We start from the raw sequence: 13,524 nt of genomic DNA, 5'->3' as shown, positions 1-13,524 counted from the left end.
AATGGGTAGAAAAGAGAACCCGCATAAAAAGAAAAAGACAGAGGACCTGCTGCCTACTGCTGTATGCGTAGGATCCACAGACCATGTAATGAGATAATAGTAGCGCACCATCTAATTCTGAAAAAAATAGTGCACACACCATCCCTCTAATAAATTTATGGAGATATGACTATATTTCTTATAACAAATCCTTCAAATTAAGATTATATTTGAGTATATTTAGATGATTTTCTAGTTGGAATAATTTTATTGTGAAGTTGGAACAATTGTTCTAACATCAAAACTAAAACTATTGTAGAACAATATTTCAAGAAAAATTATTCCAAAAAGATAAATGAAAATGTTCCGTCAAAATATAAATTGTTCTAAGAATAAGATAAATATTTCAAAAACAAAAAAGAAAATGTTCTTAAAAAGTTTTTTAAAACAACTGTTCTAGAACAGAACAAATTGTGCGAAGAAAATTTATTCAAATTTAATTAAACGGGATTCAGTTTTTATAATCTCATGGTACGAAACTTAACATGAAGTAAAATTGAATTTTAATAATCAATTTGTGAGCTACAATTGATTTTTTAAATATTAGTTTACATAATTTATTTGTATGCATGCACGTCAGGGTCCTACCCCAGCCTCGTCACGCCGAAAACAATCGGGGTCACGCGCGCGGGTGCGTGCGGATCTATCGCACAAGTGCCCACGCGCGCCCCGTTGCTGGTGGTGGGCGGTTTGCCGGCCCATTAGTAGATTGAAGGCCCAATTTTCATTTTTTAATTTTTTTGTTTCTTCTAGGAAGTTCCAATGAAACATTTTTTTCCATTTTTATTCCAACGGAACAATTTGTTCTAGTGGAATTTTCTTACGGGTAAAGTCGGATCCAACCAAACAAATTTACATTTTTTTTGTTCTAATTGAAGTTTTTTCTAAGTGGAACAATTTTGTTCCAATCATGAAAGGGAGCTATGGGCTGGCGGTGCAACAAGAAGCACTGTCCAGCTCCCGTGCGCCCTGCGATGGGTCTGCTCGGGGTCACCCGAGTGACCCTGAACAGCATCTCGTCACACTCCTCTGTCCTCTCCTGCTGACGATGAGCCACATGCGCGTCAATTTCATTTGGGCCAGCTGGGCCTCCGTCCTTCTGCATGCGGGCACATAGTCGAGCTCCACGCTGGGCCACTTCCTATTCTGCGATGCAGCTACATGCATTTCGCACGCGACATGTACCTTGGGTGGAAAAATTTAGATTGGAAGGGGGCGCCACCGCCGCGGCCTCCAGCTCCAGCAAAGGCGCTGCCTTCTACACCGTCGCGTGCTGCATTCGTGTGGTGGAGGATCGATGCGGGAGAGAGAGAAAAAGAGAGGAAGACAGGAGAAAATAAAAGGAGAAAAAATATAGCCTATGACCAAGGTATAAAATCGCGGGCTAAAACGTTTAGCGGAAGCTCTTCCAAAAAGCTAAGAGAGCTATAGCGAAAACTATAGCGGAGCTATCCATTTAGCGGTTTGCAAAAAAAATATGCATAATGTGGCCAATAACATCAGTAATGCAACTAATTTCAGCAAATTTTTCATAGCCATACGTCCATAATACATATAAAATTAGAAGCATCATTGGTCTAACATTCTAAAATGACTCACACACGTCTCTTGACTGCCTAACTGTGCCTGTGATGCTTTGTCTATGGTCCACCCTAGTTTATATTGATTACTTTATTTTTTTTTGGCTACATCTTTAGCGGAAGTAGCGGGACAGTTTATTATCACTAAATCCTATAAAAACCCCTATAGCAGACATAGCGGACAAATATTGTATAACGTAGCGGGAGATCTCTTAAAAAGCTAATAGCGGACAATAGCGAGCTATTAGCGGGCTATTTTGTACCTTGCCTATGACAAGTGGGTCTTATTACTATCAAGAAAGTAGAGGCCGCAAAGTAGGGATTATTGTTGGAGTTGAGAGCAAAACTCAAAGTTCCAAAAAGTTGGGACAGCTCTACTCAAGAAAGTAGTGATCTTGTGTATGGATTATTGCTGGAGTTACTGTCACATTCTATTATATAGAAACTGCCTAGTACGCAGTTGGGCTCTATGGGCCAAAAAAAACATAATGGTCTGAAACAGCTTGTTCGATTTTCTTCCTTGGCGTCGATCCCTTGCTTTACCTTTACCTGCTGACTTATGGACAAGAGAGAACTCGAAGTAGACACGTTTCATCACAAAGTCACAAGTAACACAAACAATTGACTTTTTATTGGATCATTTCTTGGTACAAGAATGCATGGCAAATTACACAGGTGAAGAAACAAACGAGAACAGCAATAATAAAACACAAATGGCAATCAGTTTCTGCACACTTTTTACCAAAGGCAAAACAAGAGGAAAAAGAAACACGAGGCACCCAGAGAAAAGCAAGATCGAGCAACCACGGATGACGAGGCAAGCGCGCGCACGCCCTCCCCCGACCCGGTCCTTAGTGGTTGACCCTCCTGCAGTTCTTCCTGATCTCGCCGGCGTGGCCCGTGAGCGGCGAGATGTTGCCCATCTTGACCATGGACTTGGCGAACTGCTCGAAGAAGAGCCCCTGGTTGGCGGCGAAGCGGTGGACGAGCTCCATGGTCTCGCGGCCCTGCGTGAGCAGGATCTCGTCGGAGCTGAGCAGCCCCGTTCATGGTGAGGATGTTGTGGTAGTACTGGTGTCGAACCGGAACTGGCTCGCCGGGTCCAGCGCGAACAGGTTCTGGTCGCCGTCCGACCGCGGGCACCGCCCCCGCAGCTCCGCCGCGTACGCGGGGTTCAGCGTCCGGTCCACCTGCCCGTTGTTGTTCTGGCCGTACAGCCGCTGCCGGAAGCTCACGCACCGGGAGTCGCCGATGGTGTGCCCTCCTGCATCGCCGACAGGCATTGAGGCATGCGTGCGTGTTGTTCACTGGATCGATCGGAGGGCCGAGCAGAGGTGTGCAAGCGTGCAGGTACCTGAGAGGGCGACGAGGTCAACGACGTCGAGACCTTGGTTGGCGAACTTGCCGATGATGGTAGGGAGCGAGTCGTTGGGAGCGGGGATGAGGTTGTTGGAGCCGCTCAGGCTCGCCGTCAGCGAGTCCCTCCTCCCCAGCGGCACCTCCCACCCGGGTCCGCCGGTCTGCATCGATCAATCGTCGGAGCGATTCAGTTAAGAACAACGACAGTGGACAGACAGACACACACGATGCTGAACGAACGCTGCAGTCAGTTACTGCCATACCAGGACGACGGAGTCCCTGGCGGCGACGGCGACGATGTCGGCGCAGGAGACGACGCGCGGGCACGCGTGCTCGACCGCGGCCTTGATCTCGTCGATGACCTCGAACCCGCGGAGCGAGTCCCTGTTGGGGTTGGACCGCTTCTCCGTGACGAACCTGCCGCTGCCGTCGGCGTCGAGCAGCACGGAGGCGTCGCACCCCTGCACGAAGCAGTCGTGGAAGTGCAGCCGCAGCAGGGACGCCGCCATGCGCGGGTCCTCCGCGTGCGCCCTCGCCACGATGGCGCCCACGATGGCCTGCATCTGCGGGCACGTGTGCTCGTAGAAGCGCGGCTGCAGCGGGAACCCGCCCGGCGCCGGGTGCCCCGCGCAGAGCACGGACAGCAACCCGAGCACGGCCGCCGCCGCGACGCCGCCGCTGCTCCACTGCCGCCGCCGCGCCATTTCCACAGCTCAGCTCACCGATCACTCTGCTGCTCGATCACACTCGCAAAACGATCGATGCCACTACTAGCTAGTAAGCTACTTTGCTCGTGCTGATCTGACGAAATGCGAGGATGATCACGTATTTATAGCACCAAAGTAACCACGCATGAACTGAACGGAACGATAAGCATGATCTGGTGAAGCCAATTTCTATACCGATTAGTTGTGAGGATTGGGCGAGGGAGCCGGTAACGGCTGGTCTTTCCAGCTCCGATCTCACCTCCTCCAATGAGCTTTTGGGCAGGGTAAGTACAACCTATGCACTTGGGCATGTTGAGCTCATCGGCTCAGGTACACGTACAGAACGGACAGCACTAGGCAAAGGGGGACGCGGCGCTTGTATAATGCGAGCATCGATCAGCTTGGCTTTGTCACCTTAAAGGCTTGGGCTTAAACAACCTCCCAACATGCTCAGTCTGCAGAGGCAATGGAGTTTGCTTTTGTCGTCACGGCCGACCGACACACGTCGACGGCGTATGACGCAGAAGACGCTACTAGTCTCGAAGCCACGTTGGTAAAAGCAATGATTTTTTTTCCCTCTCCGATGCTAAAAGCAACTATTTTGATGAAGAGATTAGCTAAGTGGAGTATACTGTGTCAGCCTACCAGACCAGCAAGGAGGGGCGTCAAGCGAAAATTGAGACGTTCAGAACGAAGTAAGTAGCTTAATGAGGATGAGTTATGGCAGAAACTTTAAAGACGAAACAAGTACCCTAAAAATCAGAGTTCAGGACTTCACATTATTTTGGGTGGCAACTGATCAGAAGGTTTAAAATGAAGGAATGATAGTAATAGAATTTGATTTTGGTAAGACCTAATGAAGTCATTATTGAAAGCATCTAGGCCGATAAATGCTCATGATAACTTTCAGTGATTTATGACGACCATATGTGACTAACATGTGTTTTGAAGAAAAATACATTATTGGTTATGTCGCAAATAAAATATGAAAGAAGGCCCCTCAATTTTGCTTAATCATGCGTGCCAAGGACTTATTCATGAAGATCAAGGACATTTTGCTTAACTTGCGGATAGCCTTAGGCGTCATTGTGCAAACGCGAAACGAGGGAAATAGTATTGTTTGGTTAGGCGTGAAAAAAAATCATGAATTTTTTTTGTAACTTTGACCACTAATTAGAGGTATTAAATGAAGCCTAATTCCGAAAACACTTCCACGACTATGGATACTGTAGCAATACTGTAGTTAATGAGGTCTTTGACCGCATGATCGGAAAATGATTAGAGCATGGTTATTGTAGCACTACTGTATCTAATCATGGATTAATTAGGCTCATTAGATTCAGCTCGCAAAGTTGTACTTATCTCTAAAAATATTTTACAAATAGACTTCATTTAGAGCGTGTTTGGTTAAGACAAAAAAAATTCGTGAAAAGGGAATCTTGCATGCATGGAGTACTAAATATAACCTATTTGTAAAACATTTTCACAGATAAGTGCAGTTTGGCGCGACGAATCTAATGAGCCTAATTAATACATGATTTGTTATAGTGATGCTACAGTAACCATCCTTTAATCGTGCGGTCAACGATCTTATTAGATTCGTCTCGTGAATGCACCTAGAGGTTCTACAAGTTATTTTGTAATTAGACTTTATTTAATATAACCAAACACAACCTAATTAGTGGTTAAAGTAGAAAAAAATTCACAAAAATATAACCAAACACAACCTAAGGGTGTGTTTAGTTGGTGAAAAAGTTTAGATTTTGGTATTGTAACACATTTCATTGTTATTTGATAAATAATGTCCAATCATGGATTAATTAAGCTTAAAAGATTCATCTCGTGCTAATCAGTTAGACTGTATAATTAGTTATTTTTTTCAACTATATTTAATACTTTATGTATGTGTCTGAAGATTCGATGTAAAGGGTACTATAGCAAAATTTTTGGAAACTAAACAGGACCTAAGTACTCTACGAAATTGTTACATTAGGGTTGGTTTGGTTCCAGAGACTTTTCTTAAGTCCCTGGAACTTTTTAGTATTTAGAAGTATTAAATAAAAGTTAATTATAAAACTAACTGCAGAACTCTGAGGCTAAATTGCGAGACGAATCTAATGAGATATATTAATCTATGATTAACGGATGGTTACTGTAGCATAACTGTAGCAAATTATGAATTAATTAGTCTTATTAGATTCGTCTCGCGAATTAGCACTCAGCTGTTAAAAAATATTTATAAATAAATTTTATTTAATACTATAAAATAGTAAGATTCCTTCTGATGTGATAAGGACTTCTGAAAAAAATTTGGAACCAAACAGCGCCTTAGAAATCAAACATGGCCAATGGTACGCTGTAGAACTTTTGCCTGAACCGACGATAGGGTACAGTACGACCCTGGCCGTGTTTGATGGAATTTTTTCTCTTTTACCACTAATTTAGAGTATTAAATGAAGTCTAATTACAAAACCATCTTCACAACTCCTGTAAATCGCGAGACGAATCTAATGAGGCCTTTGACCACGCGATTAGAGGATGATTACTGTACCACCACTGTAACAAATCAACATTTAATTACCGCCACTAGATTCGTCTCGAAAAGTTACACTCATCTCTGAAAAAATTTTGCAAATAGACTTCATTTAGTACTCTATGCATACGAGATTCTTTTCTCGAAAAACGTGCGCAAAATTTTTTGCTGCGTAACCAAACACGGCCCCTATATACTTCACTCGGGTACTTTATTGGCCCGGACCTGACAGAACGCATGGGGAACGCGCGATGAACAGGAGATACCTGACATATACGGGGCAAATACGCGCATATAAAATGAGGGGAAGGACAGGACGCGAATCCAAGGAGATGGGGACGGCTCCGATCGGCAGGCGCACGGATCGCCGGGAACATAAGGTCCTGTTTAGTTTCTAAAAATTTTTCTACAGTATTCATCACATCGAATCTTCGGACGTATACATAAATTATTAAATATAGTTGAAAAAAATTACTAATTACACAGTCTAACTGATTAGCACGAGATGAATCTTTTAAACCTAATTAGCTAGTAATTAAATATTATTGTCAAGTAACAACGAAATGTGCTACAGTAACAAAGCCCAAACTTTTTCACCAACTAAACACAAACCATTTTTCGATGGAGTGATCGATGGAGTGATGACATGACACGGACAATTCATTGTCACGCCTGATGACTTTGTTTAATTACTAAAAAATTTTGTACAGTACTCATCGTATCGAATCTTCGAACACATATATAGAACATTAAATGTAGTTGAAAAAACTAGTTACACAGTTTAACTGATTAGTACGAGATGCATCTTGTAAACCTAATTAGTACTTAATTGGACATTATTTGTCAAGTAACAACGAAATATGGTACAGTGCCAAAATCTAAACTTTTAGCAAGGTTAATAATTCAGTCTGCTGCTGGCTGTAAGACTCTTTACAGCTCACTTCTTAGCATACTTGTATAATGGTTTAGCTCTTCACCATAAATATATATTTATGGCTCATCTGTCTCTCACACAAAGTTTCTTGATTTTTGTGCCCAGACTGGCTTTAAGCTTATAGTTCACTTCTCTCTCTTCTTATTTCTCCTCCACATCATCATTTAGCCTTCTGTCTTAGGTTGTGTCCAACTGTATTTCAAGTGCCAAGTATATTCCCCAAACGTACATTTATGGTATCATCTTGGTGCAAAAGCTGTTACCACGAACACAACTGAAAGAAAAAAGCTCACTTAATCCTCTCTTTTTTTTGTGGGGGGTGGGGAGTGCAGGTTAAGGTAGTCACTAGTCAAACCTAGCTCCACCTTCCAATTAATTGGAAGGTATGTAACATGTTCCCTTCCCTTCTACCACTTAGTCTAGACCGGGCATACAAAAAGCACCAAAGAAGCAGTCAAGCTCTTTGTGATTAAAAAAAAAGGAACACCATGGAACTAATCTGAAACTGCACAATATTCCATGTTATACTTTAAGATAAGTTGGTGATATTTATTCAGAATTCCATGTGCTGCTGTTACTCTGGTAGCTCCGCTCGTTGATTAGAAATCGTACTAGATTCTTTAAGAGGGTTTCTAAAGAAATACTGTATGCTTGAAGATCAATATCTTTTACTTTTATAGAATTACAACAGCAATATTATATTGTGCCACCCAATCAAGCAATCTCGTTGAAAGAAGTCGACCCGTTGAAGTAAAGTTCCTATTAGATGACGCATGTAATCGCTGGATGTACAAAGAAAAAACACCACTGCACCCTCATACCATAAGAGATGGGGCACAAAACTGGATTTCGGCGTTCCCCTCTACCACCGCAAGAACTTTTAGATCAGATCTAGGATTTAAGGTCGCATCGCACTAGTGAAACGCGCTCACGTAAAACACACGAACTGAACTAGCAAGATTTAGGGTTTGGTATTTCAGACGGCGCAAACTCAAAAGGAAACTTCAGAGCAGGAAAGGCTTAATCTCCAGGGCGGGAAGGGATGATGTTGATGCACGTACATGGTGTCCGGCCTTAGAAGGCGCAGGGCAGGGCAGGGCAGGGCGGCGCAGCAATCCTAGCGGGATCGCCCGGCCGTCGCTGGCCGAGAGAATTCGCGGCCGGACGGCGTCGGGGTTGAGCTACACAGCGGTCGGGAGCAGTGGCACCACCGACGGCGGCAGATCGGAGGGAGACTGTAGCTCTTTGTGCGACGACGACGGAGAGGCCGGAGAAGGTCGGGTCTGTGGCTCTCTGTGCGCGTGGATTCAAGGAGACACGCTGATCGGCGGTGGATTCATGAGCGGAGGCTACGGAGTATTTTCATTTGTGCGTGCCGGCAAACCGGGCGGTTCAATCGTACGAGGTACGACTGCAGCCTACGTACGGGCTACGGGCATAATCACACGGCCCAGCACAGCAGGACGGAGGGCCTCCATGATTCAGACCTACGGTCAACCCCACGCTGCGTGCGCTAACGGACCTACGGTCGCACGTGGAGCTTTAGGCCGTTGATTTCTGGTTAGCTAGGCTCACGGGGTGATATATCCTGTACTATGGTCTATTATTTCACATTTCCTAACAGACGGTTAAATCCGATTGGGTGTGTTTTGATCACGTCCACACCGTGCCGCGCCAAAGTTAGGCACGCCACAGTCGCTCGGCCACCGTTTGCTCTACTACCTAGACCTGGACATGCCGCAGTCCTTGCCTTGATCTCCAGTTCAAAAAGACCGCCGCAGCTCGCCTAGGATGCGGCGAACAAATCGTGCGCCGCAGTTTGCCGTGGCTGCCTGTGGTAATAGGCCAAACAGGCCCTAAATTCAACCAACGCTGACCACCGTGGGGACTCCTGGTTAGGGATAGGGGTTTGTAGCTCGGGGTTGGGTTCTCCAGTGTGCTAGAGCTTGAAAGATGGCCGGGGCAGGCGGCCGGACCGGCGGCAGCAGAGGAGCAGCGATGTGGCAAGGTGCGATGGCGGCGCCGGCGCCGGTGCCGCGGGCGGTGAGCGGGCGATGGGCGGGGCCGGTGGCAGGGGCGTAAAAATTGGATTGTTAAGTGTGGTAGCGGCTGGAGGGGGCGGATCTTGCGGCGTGTCACAGCCGGATGCGAGGGGTTGCGGCTAAGGCAGGGGAGCCGGTAGGAGAGGATGAAGAAGATCCGGTGCTCGTTGGATCTGTATCGGGCGGTTCCAATCCATCGGTTGAAGTGTAGCTTGTTCGAAACATTATGTGAACATCAGTATTTTGTTACGATTTGTTTCATCCTTGATAAAATAGAACTCACGTTTTATTTATTTACACTAATTTTTTAATAAAATGGGTAATCAAAGATGTATCAAAAAATTATATACCCTTTTAAAACCACGAGGGGTTGAGGCTCCGAGGGGTTACATGCTTTGTAAATTGAAATGACACCTACGACGAGCGTACTGCCGGGGCTGTACAAATACACGTCACTACGTCAGGTCGCGCTGCGTCAGTAGTATAGACTTCCGAGAAATACTACACACGTACGTACCCCGTAGCGGGACCACGGTACCCAGTGGCCAAAACGACGGAGGCGCAGGGACAGGGAGTACTGTACTGGCGCTATCGGCCGGTACGCGTCTTCGTCGCCAGGGCCAGCGACCTGCTGCAATCCTCCATCATTTATTTGGACGACGCCAATCTTCCACCGTCGGCTCTAAACACGTGCAGCTAATGGCAGTGAGCTCGCGAGCCCAAGGACACGCCGTAGTACGAAGTCCCTACCATGGCAGACAGTGATCCATCACCACTCACCGGCCAGCAGCAGTAGCCATCAATCGGCAATGGCAATTAGCTAGCAGCAGCGCCACCACGCGCGCTTCGCAACAACATGCCAACATTCGTCACTGCGTCCGTGTTTGTGTGTGTCCTGTGTCCATCTCTCTCTCTCTCTCGTCAGGATCCTAGGATCTATATAAGTAGGAGTATATATGTTGTGTGTGTCGTTCGGCTGTGAACCTCGCTTTCGGTAATCAATCAGCGTACGACGATGTACGAACCTGTGCGCGCGGGCGTTAATGGAATGGCAGGCTCGCGTACGTGACAGCCCGCCAGCTACCACGCTCGCGTCCCGCCGGTTACCGTCGCAAAAAATATATATATATATACATAAAAAAATTAAAAACAGCTGCAGAAAATGCAGAAGCCCAAAGGTGGTGGCGCCGGCCGGGTGCCGGAACGAGCTCGGCGCAGCGACCAGCGGTGCCGTGCTCCAACCAAACGCCAACGCACGCACACAACTCTGTTCGCTGGGCTGGAACTGAGTTGGTGGCTGGAGTAGTGTGGGAGAAAAATACTGTTGGCTAGCTGAAGGCTGATGCTAGAATGGTGTGAGAGGGAAATACTGTTGGCTGGCTGAAGACTGATGCTAGAATGGTGTGAGAGGAAAATATTGTTGGGCTGGAGAGTGCTAGAGCTGCCGAACACAGTGAACGGCGTTGAGTCCGCGAAGCGTGCGCCCAAGTTAGTTATTAAAGGGATCAAGATGCCAAAGTAGCTCTACACGGTGGGTGCAGGATGTGTCATTTTGCAGGATGGTAAAAGATTAGGCTATTTTTATCTAAAAAAATGATAAGGCTATTGCGGTATTGCCCCGTCGTGTCGTGCACGGAGACAGACTAGTTGGACTTGCCGAGTGGGCTCGTCATCTTCAACCCGGCGAGTCCTGTTCGCTTGGAAGCCTGCAAACCACGCCTGGATCAGGCATGGTGCAGCAGCTGCCTGTGAGGCCCGAGGCCGTGAAGCAAACAGGCCAGGAATGGCCACACCGGCCGGCCCAAGACATAGGACAGGTCATGGCACATGGCAGCGCATCAAAGCTCGAGCCGAACGTAGAAAACGAAAGGAAAAAGTCGGCTGGTGATCCCTCAAGTATCAATGGAGTTCAAGTTTTGCTCTTAAACTCCAAAATCAGACATCGGCGGTCTCTTAACTTTTGAAACCAGGTATGCAACGTCCCTCAGTCCGTTAGGATTGGTTTTGAAAAGTGGTTTTCTATTTTTAGTTCAAAAATAAATCTAATAAATATCTAATAAAGTTTTGAAATTATAAAAAAATATCTCTACACATCGAAAAAATCTGAAAAAAAATTAAAGATGGATTGGGACACGAAAAGCCCAAATAAAATATTTAGACCTCATGAAAATATCTCTAAACTCTTCTAAAAATTATATTTACATTTAACAAAATGGACAACTATCAAAAATATGAAAATTACTATTATATTCTAATCAATGTCTAATTGTATCTTGGATACTTTTCATGGCAACAACATGAGATGAAGCCGGCACGAATGCATTCAGCACAAATGTATTTAACATTAATATATGTTACATTTGTGTGGGTCGTATCTCATATTTATACTGTGGAAATTTTCTAAAATGTGTTTATATGTGACTTAAAATATTGTGTAGTTTTTTTTAGATCTTTTGGATATTTTCTCATTTTTCAAGAGCCAAATGTAATTTTTGAAAGATTTTAGAGATATTCTCATGAGAAATAAATATTTTATTTGGGCTTCTCGTGTACCCATCCATCTCTTATATTTTTCTTCAAATTTTTTGAAGCTTAGAAATATTTTGTATGATTAAAAAACTTTATTAGATATTTATTAGATTTATTTTTAAACTAAAAAAAATATAAAACCATTTTTAAACCACTTCTAAAGAATTTAGGGACGTTGCATACCCGGTTTCAAAAGGTTAGGGGCCGCGGATGTCTGGTTTTAGAGTTTATAAGAACCAGACCCAGACCGTTGATAGTTGAGGCACCAATGGACTTTTTCCAAAACAAAAGGCCCCGCCTTTTTAACTTGGCCGTGGAACGAGAACCGGCCCACGGGCAAGCGCGTGGAGGCCGCCGGCTTATTTTGGGCCTCCCTGCCGTGCGGCGGACGACCTGCTCCCGTGCGAACAAAGCGCACGTCGAAGCTTCACTACAGCACACAACCAGGGCAAGACCCGATCATGCACAACTGCCTAACGGATACTCTGCCGCCTCTTGGCCTCTCCGCGTGAGGCGCCGCGCGCCGCCGCCGTTGCAAGTCCATGATTTTGTCCCGAAGAAGTCCGGACTCCGGCTCTTCACAGACCCCACGACCGCACCGCTCAGCGCCTCCTGACGGCCGAGCCCCATCCTCCCGCGGCCCCGCCTCGATTCCAGCCGGCCGCCTCCTCCTACGCCGCTCAGATCCCCAACGGCCGCCGGCGCCGGAAGAGGTGCCTCAGCAACCTCGTTCTGCAGTCGCCAGTCGTTGAAGATCATCAACTCCAACTGGCTCTCTGCAGATCCGTGCTAGGAGAGGCGTCGGCCGGCGGCTCTGCTCCATGCTCCCCGGCGCGCCGCAACGTCGTCCTCTCTGTTTGTCGTCGTGCCGTCACCTGTCCGTCCGCCTTGCCGACCGCCCTGTGCTGCTTTGCCATCGCCGACGTCTCCACCCCTCCGCACTGCGCAGATTTTGTCTCGTTCAAAAAAAACGAGCCGAGCCAGCTCGTCGTCCACGTCCACCACTATTTGTGCATGTGCAAGCGGGTCTGCGGTTGTTGCAGTGCAGACGGAAGAATCCTGCTCGGTAGTTGTTTCGGGCGCGTAGAATCAGGTACGCCCGTTCCATCCATGCATGCAAATGGATCAGATTGAATAATCCGATATAAATCTGTTCTCTTTGTTTGCAAGCCAAAAGTGTTTTGTTTGTTCGGTGCTGTGACAAGAATGGCGGCTACTGTTGGCGAAGAGACGGACGCCGCTGCCCGCGTGCCCCTGCATATGATGTTCGCCTTTGCAGACCGCAAAGACGTCACGCTCATGGCAACCGGGTCGATAGCAGCGATCGCTAAAGGTGTTTCGGCTCCGCTCATGGCGTTGCTGTTCGGTGATCTGGTGGACGCGTTCGCTCACTCGTCTCGGTCCTCCCTCCTTCACGCAGCATCCAAGGCACCTTATGCCTTAGTTCACTTCTTTTCCGGATGAGATTATATTAGAGTTTATTAATTTGCGGTGGCAGGCTCTCTCCCTGCCGACCCAAAATGTATAGCCGTGACCGTCGTAGACTTCAAAGGAGAGGGAGGGTGCTTTGAGGAGCCCGGAGCCGGTTCCTCTAGTGATTGCGATTTAGGAAATTTGAGTCCTTATTAATTCCATAATTTTAATCTGATTAATCTTTCACTGTTACTAAATCAGATTTACCATGTATAGAAATATAGAATATTATTCCTTCTTGTTCAAAAAATGGAAGATATATATGACCTATGGACTACTTGTGTTGTTTTCAGATAGCTGTGAATTTCTTGTACCTATTGTCACGGGT

General features: G+C 46.2%; 1 pseudogene; it reads right to left on the bottom strand.

Annotated features, from left to right (window-relative positions):
- Window positions 1-2,228: 2,228 nt before the first annotated feature.
- LOC120680504 lies at window positions 2,229-5,428 on the bottom strand (annotated as a pseudogene).
- Window positions 5,429-13,524: the final 8,096 nt, after the last annotated feature.

Source organism: Panicum virgatum, chromosome 7N (genome assembly GCF_016808335.1).
Source record: "Panicum virgatum strain AP13 chromosome 7N, P.virgatum_v5, whole genome shotgun sequence".
In the NCBI taxonomy this organism is placed as follows: Eukaryota; Viridiplantae; Streptophyta; class Magnoliopsida; order Poales; family Poaceae; genus Panicum; species Panicum virgatum.
The sequence above is the reverse complement of the archived record's forward strand: the minus strand, read 5'-3'. Positions and strand labels throughout refer to the sequence as shown.